Source organism: Zeugodacus cucurbitae, chromosome 3, assembly GCF_028554725.1.
Source record: "Zeugodacus cucurbitae isolate PBARC_wt_2022May chromosome 3, idZeuCucr1.2, whole genome shotgun sequence".
Classification (NCBI taxonomy): domain Eukaryota; kingdom Metazoa; phylum Arthropoda; class Insecta; order Diptera; family Tephritidae; genus Zeugodacus; species Zeugodacus cucurbitae.
This window is the reverse complement of record NC_071668.1, coordinates 23958438-23971894: the sequence shown is the minus strand read 5'-3', so window position 1 is coordinate 23971894 and position 13457 is coordinate 23958438.

Below are 13457 nucleotides of genomic sequence, written 5' to 3'. Positions count from 1 at the left end.
AAGTGTATAGTAATTGCTTTAAACAATGAAATTAGTGAAAATTACTGCAAATTGTAAATAGTTTTTTTTTTTAAGAAATTATAAGTTGATTATGCAAATGAACTTTGTAAATTTTCTTGCAGGATATACTATTTAGTGCTAATTTATTGTATTATGCTCTCAATTAATGAAATTGTAATTAGTGTTGTGTACATATATATTACAATAAGATTTATTCTATCTATAATATACAAATGAAACGCAAAATGTGTTGCTAAGCGCATAACTCGAGAACCGCTGAACCGATTTCGCAAATTTTTTGTTTAGAATGTTTTTAGAGGTACCAGGATGGTTCTTAGAAAAATCAGAAAAATTGCCTGAAAAAGTCTTAAATCCACAATTTTCAAATCACCCATACAAACAATTTGTGTCGTTAGTCTCGAAAAAAGTCGAGAAGGGCCAAACCGATATGGCTAATAGTATGATAATATTTTGACGTCTGTACCAAATTTTCATAACTTCATTTATGGCTTATTTATGACGCTTTATAGGTTTTCGGTTTTCGCCATTTTGTGGTCGTGACAATGGTCCGATTTTCCAAGTTTCATTAAGATATCTCAATTTTGACTCAAGTTATCGCTTGCACGGACAGACGGACAGACATCCAGATTTAAACTTCACTCGTCATCCTGATCATTTATATATATAATCTTTTATTTCTGGGTGATACAAACAACCGTTATGTGAACAAACCTATTATACTCTTGTAGCAACTTTGATGCGAGAGTATAAAAATATATATGTTTTTTAGAGTAATTAGTAATTTACGCCAATCACAATAGAAAACTTGTTTTAAAAACCTGGAAGTAATACCACTTTAATCATCTAACTGGAATTCAACTTGATAGCCATCAGAGTAATGGAAAATCGAAAATAGCATATACTTGTATGTGACAAAGTTTTTTTTTCATTTCTTATAATGTCTCACTTATCTATTGTCAGTAAAGCTGATTCAAAATATTAATAAAGGGATCTCTTTATAAAAAAAAAAAAAACACAGAATAATCACATTTAATGCGAAAAGTTTATTTTCATTCGAAAGAACATTCTTTGGCATTTATTCTTTAAAGATTATCTCTTCCAAATGTTGGCCTCGGCCACGACTCAGATGGTCCATTCGTTGAGTCTAATTTTAGATGATTAGAGAAATGCTCGAACATTTCGACAGGTAACTGGCGAATGACATACGTCATGTTTTGCTTCAAGGCGGGATTGCCGCATAGACTTTAGACTTTGAATATCCCCACAGGGAAAAGTCTAACGGTGTGATATCACGTGATCTTGGTGGCTAATCGACCGGCCCAAAACGTGAAATTGTCTGGTCACCGAAGTGTTCTCTGAATAAATCCATTGATTGATGCCATGTGTGGGAAGTGACGCCGTCTTGTTGAAACCAAATGTCGCCGAGATCTCGCTTCGATTGCGGGCATAAAATAGTCGGTTATCATGGTGCGATAACGGTCGTCATTGACCTTTACGTTTTTACTGGCATCATTTTTGAGGAAATCTGGACCGATGTCATCATTTTTGAGAAAATATGGATCGATGGTTCCACTGGCCGAAAAACCACACAAACCTTTTTTTCTGAATAAAATGGCAGCTCTTGAATCTCTTCAGGTTGCTCTTCGCGAAACACATTGAAACACATTGTTTACAAAACGTGAATTTTCGTAATAAAGTTGATCACTTTGAAAACGTTGTTCAGGCGTAAGCCTTTCCTCGATGAAATGTCAAAAAATATTGAACAAAAGTAACATGACAGCTTTACACGTCTCACGCGTGATCTGTCAAAAAAAAGCTATTGAAAATAGTACCTCTACTATGGGAAGAAAGTCTACTCAGCCTCCATCGGTACAAAGAGGTTCTTGTGTCAAAGTTGTGAACATGAAACTTCACTTAATAGAGAGATATTTGATTTTAATTTAACTGAGTTTGGTTGGGATAGTTGTAGTAGAGGACGAGGTTGCACCTACCTGTTAATATTTCGTTCAACTTTATTTAACTCAGCCTAGTAAACGATCATTATATGAACAAAATATATTGTGCGCAACATATTGCGGCAATATAAAATATTATAGTGCCGTATTACTTTAATTTAATATGCTTGCAATCTCGTTTTAGCTGGAGTTCAGTTATTTAGAGAATGCCTGTTTATTTTTACCTAAGCAATCTTGATAAAATCAAATGCTTTATGTAAAAAGTGTTAAATTTTAACGATCCAGAATCATGGAAACCTTAAAAGGTCAGTAAATTTTATTACATCAACTTAGTTAAAAAAACACACGTAATACTTACGCTACCTCCAAGTTGCGTGCAGCAGATTTGAAAGATTGTCACCTTGGCATTTCCGAGCAATCTGTGTACAAGCGTGCCATGTCGTTGACGTGACCAGCTGGTAGAAATTTCTTCAACACTTACAACACTTATTTCCCCTTTTTTTCTTTTGCCAATACACCCGGGCACATACCAGCATATAAACAAATGAAATCTCTTTGGTCACGCAATCTTCTCGGCCGCCTCGCACTTCGCATTTCTAAGTATTATAGAATTCGCCTATTCCACTTGCGGTTGTTTTGCTGAACGCTGAGTAATTAAGTTTTCGCCACACAAGTAGAAATAAATTATAAAAATTATATTTTGCTTGGCTTTGCCGGCAGTTGTAATTTGCAAATTGCCAAACTTTCTGTGTGCAAATTCTGTTCAGAAAGATTGATGGCTAATGAGTAATTGGAAATAGCGCATAGTGCCGAACGCACAAGTTAGATGGCGGAGTGAAACGTGCATACCTAAAGCAATATGTAGTACATGTGCATAAATGCTCGCGTTTTTAAATGTATTTCGCATGAATTTGCAGTTATTCTGCTGTGAGGGGTTGCTCCGAGGTAATATGTCCGCTTAGATTTGTGCAATCTCACATAATTTGAAACCGCCCAGAAAAGGCTTATGACGAATGATAGAAAATAAGTATTCTGAAAATGGGCCTTATAAGCTGTGAAATATTTGCATGGGTAATGAAGCATGTCATTTATTGTGAAATTAAACAGAAATCGGCTGCTTGGGTGTTCCAAAATATGCCAAAATCATAATGAGTTGCTTGCTGGTTTTCTATTTTTCGTTTACTCAAGTGCTTAAAACAGCAAAACGGTGAACTCGGAATTATACATATGTAGTCATTTAACGATTTTGAGGAAATCATAAAGTCAACAAAAATAAATGAATAATTTTACAAGAAGGCAGATTGGCACATTGAGGTCGTACATTCGCTTATTCCAACTTGTAATAAAGTCTTATATTCAAAGCCTTGCCTCTACTGAGAATTGTAAGGATTATCCAATGGATAGTATCCATAGTATGAAATACTGAAGTACACGTACCTACCTACCCTGCATCCCCACGAAATAGATTTAATAGCTGACTTCAATTCGACAAAAATTTACATTTTAAAGCAATCACAAAGTTAGTTGAATAGTCATTAAAGTGATATAATTGCTAACTATGTACAATACAGCTAAGGTTTGTTTTCACGTATTATACCAGTTTTACAATTGTGAATAGTTCAAATGACAATTTACTGTCAAAAATTAGTAAGTAAATATGGATGCCAATTGAAACTAAAGGGTTATCCAAATTTTTATTATGTTTTTCTTGATCAAAGGAACTATCGCAATACAATTGTTGAACAACTGGTGTAATTGGTTTGCTTCACTACTTTTCAATGCTTGACCAATCGGAGATAATTAGCTAATTACTATATAAGACTATACGAGTATAGTTGAGTTTACTGAATACTTGGACAATAAGCTTCAAATCGAAAAAACTTAAGAAGTTAGGTGGGTTTGAGAGGTCGAAAAAGATGGTATTTTTACAATTTTTATACACTCGCAACATAGTTGTTATATATACCAAAGTCATCAGGGTGACGAGTAGAGTTGAAATCCGGATGTCTTTCCGTCCGTCCGTTCGTCCGTGCAAGCTGTAACTTAAGTAAAAATTTAGATATCTTGATGAAACTTGGTACATGTATTTCTTGGTAGCATAAGAAGGTTAAGTTCGAAGATGGAAATCGGACCACTGCCACGCCCACAAAATGGCGATAACCGAAAACCTATAAAGAGCTATAACTAAGCCATAAATTAAGCTATGAAAGTGAAGTTGTATGTAATTTGTTTGGGAAAGTGGGCGTGACCCCGCCTCCGACTAAGTTTTTGGTACATATCTCGTAAACTGCTAAAGCTATATCAACAAAAATCTCATGAGTCGTTTTTTCACGTACTTCCTTATACAGTCCAAAAATGGAGGAAATCGGATTATAACCACGCCCACCTCCCATACAAAGGTTATGTTGAAAACTACTAAAAATGCTTTAATTCAGTAAGGGAAAACACCAGAAACCTTAAATTTCATTATAAAGAAGGTACATAAGGGCTCCACCCAAATTGACATACAAAATTTTAAGTGGGTGTGGCTCCGCCACAAAAAAATGTTCGGTTACACCTGAACTTAGCGCTTCCTTACTTGTTTTAAATCAAATATTCCATTTAAACAATTCAGCAAATCAAAGATACATATTTAAATAGTATTTTGTGAAATTTTATTTACAAATTTCCCAAAATTAACCGTTGGTGCCACATCCACCATGACGTGTGCAAAAAAAAAATGCTCTTGTCGTGGGCAGTATAACTCAATATTGCTTCATCTAAAATAAATAAAACAAAAATATTTCGATAGTAAATGTATAAATCTAGTTAATGTACGAAGGGAAAAGGAAAATATTAAAATATGAATTTTTGACAGAAATTTAAGAAAAAAAACAATATATTTTTGGTTTAATTTTCTCTAAATATTGGCTCGAAAAAGATAATTGTAATAAAAATCGTTCGTTCATTAACTAGATTATGTAATTTCTCATTTTAAGATGTGCGCGTGTCCACCGAATTAAAAAAAATAGTTTTGAGATAAACTCGTTTAAAGTTTTACATTCAAACTAACGTGGCCTGATGGGCGGAACTACTAAAGCGTGTACGCTATAGAATTTTCCTCGGATTGATTTGAAATTTGGAATTTAAACAGACAAACAAACATTTTTTCTTCAAATTTTGAAATTTTGAAACCAACTTTACCCTTTCAGTGGTCTATTAGTCTAAATTTTTTTCTAACATCAAAATAACATGTATACATTTTTCATTCCTAATATAATTTACTTGGGACCTTTTTCCGTCTCTAAATAATAAAATATTGCAATTTAATATTTAACTTAATCCACTAATAATATTACTATGTTTATCATTTTATTTACTACTAGTAACAAGTAGTAGCTTACTGGTGACAATATAAAAGAAAAAAACTAATATTATGTAACAAGGTCCTTGCATAACACTCTTAAATAATATTAATATCAATTGACAACGCTTCAATGAACATGACTATGACTTAGACTTGTCTACGGTGGCGGAAAAATAAATCACAGACAATGCCTGTAGCTACCGGATAATAGACGCATATATGTATAATGTGTTTACATGTTTCACAAAATTAGAATATATATGTTAGTTAATAGAGTCTGTCCATGTGTATGCTAATTGAAATGACACATATATCTAATTTAAGCTATCGCATAAAATACGAAAAAATTGTTATGTAAATAAACATAAGTGAGCATAAGGGAAATATGAAGTGTCAATGCGTTATAAGCTTGAATAAAAAATGTACCAGCAGGAAAATCCCTAGCAAGTCTAACAATATGAGAATACTAATCAAAAATATTTAAATAATATTATATTATTATTACTATCATTACCCTTCGCTGATTAATGTCAAGAAAAAATTATTTAAATTCATATAATAATAATGTAAAATATAATTTATTTAACTATAAATTATTCTATATACTAAAGGTAAGCAAATCTTTTAGCCTACTGAATTTTGCATATTTGTTTATCTAATTATGCCAAAAATAAGCACAATTAAAAATTAATTCCATTGCAGCCAATTATTCCTGTAGTGCACTGTTTAACATACGAGATTGCTTTTGCGGTGGCAGACACCATGGCGTATGCGTAATTACCATTTCACAGAAGAACATATGCATATGTAAATACAATGTAAGCACATAAATTACTGAGCGAGCGTGTGCCTGTCGCTAAATCTAAATAAGTAATACGACTATGAGCGGGTAATTTACCTATTAGCGTTTATGTCACACTCAACGTAAGCAAGACTACAGTCAAAATACTAATGGGATATGACTTGTAAATAGTAGCACAACAAACTAGAAAACATGAAATTTATATGTATGTAGCAAGAAAGTATTATGCAAAGCGTGTGAGTTATGTATATAAGTAGTAGGCACAAAGCAAGTGAGAAAGAACATGAAACACATACTAAAATTAGATTTCATGAATTGGCTTGAATGTTGGTATATAGGAATATATGTCTTTTTGTTTGGCCAATTCATGAATACGACTTGTGTGTAAGTCTAGTAAAGACGACCTTGACAGTTTGAGGTCGATCTTACGAATAAAGTGTATTGTAGAACAGTGATGGCAATCAATTCGATACATATGTATGTATATATTTGGTAGTATTATAAGAAAAGCTTAAGATTGGCTTATGTCCGTATGAATGTAGTTGGTAACGTTGGAACAACTTCGATAAACGGTACTTGTCGGTAAACTCGATTTATCGGAAAAGATTCAACTGATCGGTCTTAAACAATCTCCGGAGGTTTATATCTAGACACTACAGCGAAATCGAAATCACCGAATTTGAGTGACTGATCAACACTTATAAGAGCACCTGTAGTCGACAATCGCTCAGCAGTCGATCATATACTGCCAGTCGACACTCGCATTAGGGGTGTCTAAATGCGTATAGTTTTTTGCAATATATGCAAAGCCCGCTAAATGTCGCTGGCATCGATGCGCTTGTAAAAGCGTTATACCGTTCAATGTCATAACTTTGGTGATCAATTTATTATTTTGGAGTGCGGAATCTTTCACTGTTTATATATATATATATATATTTGGCGTAGGAACCGCTTTAAGCGATTATAGCCGAATCCACCAGAGCGCGCCACTCATTCCTCCTTTTTGCTTTTTGGCGCCAACTGGAAACACCAAGTGAAGCCAGGTCACTTTGCACTTGGTCTTTCCACCGGAGTGGAGGTCGTCCTCTTCCGCGGCTTCCTCCAGCGGGTACTGCATCGAATACTTTCAGAGCTGGAGTGTTTTCTTCCATCCGTACAACATGACCTAGCCAGCGTAGCCGCTGTCTTTTTATTCGCTGAACTATGTCAATGTCGTCGTATAAATCGTACAGCTCATCGTTCCATCGTCTGCGGTATTCGCCGTTGCCAATGTTTAGAGGACCATAAATCTTGCGCAAAACCTTTCTCTCGAAAACCCTAAGAGTCGTCTCATCGGATGTTGTCATCGTCCACGCTTCAGCGCCATACATCAGGACGGGAATAATGAGCGACTTATAGAGCTTGATTTTGGTTCGTCGAGAGAGGACTTTACTTTTCAATTGCCTACTCAGTCCAAAGTAGCACCTGTTGGCAAGAGTGATTCTGCGTTGGATTTCAAGGCTGACATTGTTGGTGTTGTTAATGCTGGTTCCCAGATAAACGAAATTATCTACAACTTCAAAGTTATGACTGTCAACAGTGACGTGGGAGCCAAGACGCGAGTGCGCTGACTGTTTGTTTGATGACAGGAGATATTTCGTCTTGTCCTCATTCACCACCAGACCCATACGCTTCGCTTCTTTATCTAGTCTGGAAAACGCAGAACAAACGGCGCGGTTGTTGCTTCCGATGATATCAATATCATCGGCATACGCCAGGAGCTGTACACTCTTGTAGAAGATTGTACCCTCTCTATTTAGTTCTGCAGCTCGTATTATTTTTTCCAGCAATAGATTGAAGAAGTCGCACGATAGTGAGTCACCCTGTCTGAAGCCTCGTTTGGTATCGAACGGCTCGGAGAGGTCCTTCCCGATCCTGACGGAGCTTTGGTGTTGCTCAACGTCAGCTTACATAGCCGTATTAGTTTTGCAGGGATACCAAATTCAGACATCGCGGCATAAAGGCAGCTCCTTTTCGTGCTATCGAAGGCAGCTTTAAAATCGATAAAAAGATGGTGGGTATCGATTCTTCTCTCTCGGGTCTTTTCCAAGATTTGGCGCATGGTGAATATCTGGTCCATTGTAGATTTTCCAGGTCTAAAGCCACACTGATAAGGTCCAATCAGTTCGTTGACGGTGGGCTTTAGTCTTTCACACAATACGCTCGACAAAACCTTATATGCGATATTGAGGAGACTTATACCACGGTAGTTGGCGCAGATTGTGGGGTCTCCCTTCTTATGGATTGGGCAGAGCACACTAAGATTCCAATCGTCAGGCATGCTTTCTTCCGACCATATTCTACAAAGAAGCTGATGCATGCACCTTATCAGTTCTTCGCCGCCGTATTTGAATAGCTCGGCCGGTAATCCATCGGCCCCCGCCGCTTTGTTGTTCTTCAAGCGGGTAGTTGCTATTCGAATTTCTTCATGGTCGGGTAATGGAACATCTATTCCATCGTCATCGATTGGGGAATCGGGTTCGCCATCTCCTGGTGTTGTACTTTCACTGCCATTGAGCAGGTCGGAGAAGTGTTCCCTCCATAATCCCAGTGTGCTCTGGACATCCGTTACCAGATTACCTTCTCGGTCCCTACATGATAATGCTCCGGTCTTGAAACCTTCTGTTAATCGCCTCATCTTTTCATAAAATTTTCGAGCATTACCCATGTCGGCCAGCTTTTCAAGCTTTTCATACTCACGCATTTCGGCCTCTTTCTTTTTACGTCTGCAAATGCGTCTCGCTTCCCTCTTCAGTTCACGATATCTATCCCACCCCGAACGTGTTGTGGTCGATCGCAACGTTGCGAGGTAGGCAGTCTGTTTTCTCTCCACTGCGGAACGACAATTCTCATCGTACCAACTGGTTTTTTGGCGTTGCCGGAGACCAATTGTTTCGGCTGCAGCGGTATGCAATGAGTTTGAGATGCCGTTCCACAGCTCCCTTATATCGAGATGCTGATGAGTGCTCTCAGAGAGCAGGAGTGCAAGTCGAGTAGAAAATCGTTCGGCTGTCGGTTGTGATTGCAGCTTTTCGACGTCGAACCTTCCTTGTGTTTGTTGACGGGCGTTCTTTGCTGCACAGAGGCGAGTGCGTATCTTTGCTGCTACTAGATAATGGTCCGAGTCAATGTTTGGTCCTCGGAGCGTACGCACGTCTAAAACACTGGAGACATGTCTTCCGTCTATCACAACGTGATCGATTTGATTGCGCGTGTTTCGATCAGGGGACAGCCACGTTGCTTGATGAATTTTTTTATGCTGGAATCTGGTACTACAGACAACCATATTTCGGGCCCCAGCGAAGTCGATCAGCCTCAGGCCGTTTGGCGATGTTTCGTCATGGAGGCTGAATTTTCCGACTGTTGTGCCAAAGACACCTTCTTTACCCACCCTGGCGTTAAAATCGCCAAGCACGATTTTGACATCGTGGCGGGGGCAGCGCTCATAGATGCGTTCTAGGCGCTCATAGAAAGCATCTTTGGTCGCATCGTCCTTCTCTTCCGTTGGGGCGTGGGCGCAAATAAGCGATATGTTGAAGAACCTCGCTTTGATGCGGATTGTGGCAAGACGTTCATCCACCGGGGTGAATGCCAGGACTCGGCGACGTAGTCTCTCTCCCACCACAAATCCAACACCGAATTTGCGCTCCTTTATATGGCCGCTGTAGTAGATGTCACAAGGACCCACCTTCTTCCGTCCTTGTCCCGTCCATCGCACTTCTTGGACGGCGGTGATGTCAGCCTTTAGTTGTATGAGGACATCAACCAGCTGGGCAGAGGCACCTTCCCAATTAAGAGTCCGGACATTCCAGGTGCATGCCCTCAAATCATAGTCCTTTATACGTTTGCCGTGGTCGTCATCAAAAGGGGGGTTTCTCATCCGAGGCCTGTGTTTCTTATTCACTGGTTATTCGTTTTTATGTGGTGGGTCCCAAGCCCTACGCACAACCGCACAAGCGGGCTTCGCCTTCTCACTTTAGCTCGCCTCCAAACGGATGTCTGTTAGCTACCCAGGGGATACTTGGTCTAAAACCGGAAGTCGTGAGCTGCTTGAGTCATATGCACTGTTCACTGTTTATAGTTTTAGAAAAAAATCGTTCAAATATTGGACAGAGGACAGTCAAAGGATGTAGAATTTGAAGTTGTCGATTAAAATTAAATGACTAATATATGAAAATGCTCTTAAACTAAGTTGGCTTCTAGGTTGCAAAGACTTGTCCGACTCGGCCCGAAACATAGAAAATAATTTGTTCAAAACTTTGCACTTTTGAATGATCCAACAATCCATTTTGTAAATACAGCTAACGAAAGAGGTTCTTCCCCTTCGTTAAATAATGACAAATCAGTGAACTCATGAACTTTTAATTTTCTCAGTGCAAAAAAAAAAGGTCTTGCAGAGATTTTCAAGATAAATTGAGCTTTAAAGAAAACAAGAAAGAAATCAAAACACTTCAGTATTATATTGTAATTGTTATTACCCTTTGGGATAGGTTGATAGAATATAAGAATGGGGGACTTAAAAGACATTATTCAAGATATCTCAGCTCATCTCGAACTCATGTGCTTCGAAACCTTGAACAATAATTAGTTGAACGTTTAACTTTATGATATACCTGCCGGAAAAAATTAAGGGATAAAAAAAAATTCCAAATTTTTGTGCAAATTTCAACAGACCGTAACTTCGAAAGAAAAGGTCGTACAAGAAATCGATAAAGAAGGAAATTATAGCTCCAAGTATCTAGTTTTTGGATTATAACTTTAAAAATGTTTAACCTCTGCGGTTTTTGAGAAATCGCAGAAAAACCAGCAACAAAAAAATTTTCAAAATATTTATAGTTTTTTTTTTTTTTTGGTCTACGGGCGTGGAAAAAATCTTTTTAGCTTAACCACTGTAAGGATCGGATACTTTGTTCATTTAGCTTTAATTTGTTTTTTTGAACACCTCGATACGTCCACTTCTCGCCGAGATATCGGTGTTCAAATGGAAAAGGATCATTTTGTCTTTGATTATCGATATCTCAGCAACCAATGATCGCACAGAAAGTTAAAGGTGGGTTTCAAGAACTTGAATGAATTCTCCTTAAAGACTAGCCATTGCTTTTCCGAAAAAAAAAATTTTCTTATTGTCACATGAATTTGAAAATCCAATAAAAAAGGGCTTTTGGTGGTTTTTTGGAAAATCGAGCGCTAGATCGAAAATATTGAGGAAACCACTAATGTTAAGTATGCCTTTTACAAAAACCATACAAAAAAATTAAATTAATCCAGCCAGTCGTTTTTTTGTTTCACTCGAACGAATTTTTGAAAAAATTAAAGGATCACGTTTTTTGCTCTGAAAAGCTCATAATTTAAAAAAATGAGAAAAAATCGTTTTTCTTAGCTTTTTCCACATTTTTGCTCCAGGAAAAGAAACAAGTTAAGTTAAGTCCTTATAGTGGTTAAGCTAAAAAGAGTTTTTCCACGCCCGTAGACCAAAAAAAAAAACTAAAAATATTTTGAAAATTTTTTTGGTGCTGGTTTTTCTACGATTACTCAAAAACCGCAGAGGTTAAAAATTTAAAGTTATAATCCAAAAACAAGACACTTGGAGCTATAATTTCCTTCTTTATCGATTTCTTGTACGACCATTTCTTTTGAAGTTACGGTCTGTTGAAAATTGCCCAAAAATTTGGAACATTTTTTTTATCCCTTAATTTGTTCCAGTAGTGTATATCGCATATATTTGTATATTTATGTAAAGAATAAGTATACCGCCAAGTGAACATGGCCTATGAAATCCTAAATACTTATATATATGTGTACATATTTAAGAAAACAAAAAGGTGAGAAAGACTAATGACGATAAAAACAAAAGATTAAAATTAACGTAACAGCCAAAGAAAATTCGCAGAAGAAAGAGAAGGTCACCAGTTCATAAACATTTCCATATGCATACATACATACCTATATTAACAATTGGTTTGACAACAGCATGTTGTGGCGTAATACACATATATCCAATATGAATGTATATTTGTCAAATGCTGAACTTAATTAATAGTGGTAAATTCAGTCAATGACAGGCACAAATGAAGTGCAAGGAAAATTTGAAAAAAAAAAAAACAGAAAAATTGATGTTGCCACATTTGCCAAATAAGAAATCAAATTCAATATATTATATATTTTATTTTGGCTCGGTGAAAGTTGCGGAAAATTAAAACGAAAATCGCTATGCACGTACGCTTCTGTTGAATATATATTTATAAAGGGTGCTTCTTTTGAGACGTGTGATTTTCAATGAGGCAATATTATTTTTCGAATTTGGTCATTTTTACAATTGGTACTTGGTTCGACATACTCAGTATGTTTTGCCATTTCATAATAAAGAGACTTACTCCAGAAGACATACGGCAAAAAAGTGATGCAAAAAGTGGTCTACAAATGAGCTTCTCAGCTGAAATTTTTTCGACCCAGCACGAAAACATTATACAATACAATGGCAAACTCTTATCTTTATAATAAAGCTAAATTCTTGGCCATAACATTAAATTAAAAACCACATGTCTGAAGAAACACCCTTTATATGCATTCTTAAATAAATGTGTTTGAGTTTACATTTTGGCGCAATTGCTAACTTATTATTATTTTTTCTCTGCTCGCGCGTCATTAATGAGCTTAAAATTATACAAGCATATTGGTTGTGATGTCGTGAGCCCTTCGCTTTGGTAATTTGCCAACAACAATGGTGGAAGGCAAAAAACCCGTTAGAGAGATATTTGTTTAAACAACAAGGAAATGCAAGAATGTGAAGTCTACTTAACTAGATGAGTTATAAACATTATATTAGAAATATGGGTTCTAGGCCAAAGTCGGGACCGAATATCTTCAGAACTAGTGCTAAACCTTATTGTAAACCGGTAAAAAGTGAACCGGATTATCGAAACTCGGAATATAGGGGCTAGAGAAGGGAATAGACTGATTTCAGTTAACCTTGTCATTAAACTTTCTATGATGCATTTTTTAAGATAACTTCCAATTTGACCAATATAATCGAAATAAAGTCCTTTTGAATTTCTAAAACCCGTATATCAGATATATAGCCCCTATCTAGCGGAAGTATTGATCCGATTTTTATTAAATTTAGCAAAATGACACTCTGATATCTGGATTTGTACCATCTGAATTTTATTGAGATATCTCAAAAATATCGGTATCTGGTATCTCGGGGTCTTGAAAATTTATATATGAAGTCGAATTTTTGGGTTCTACGATATTTTTATCAAAAAAATCTTAGAAGAAGATTCGTCATCTATTC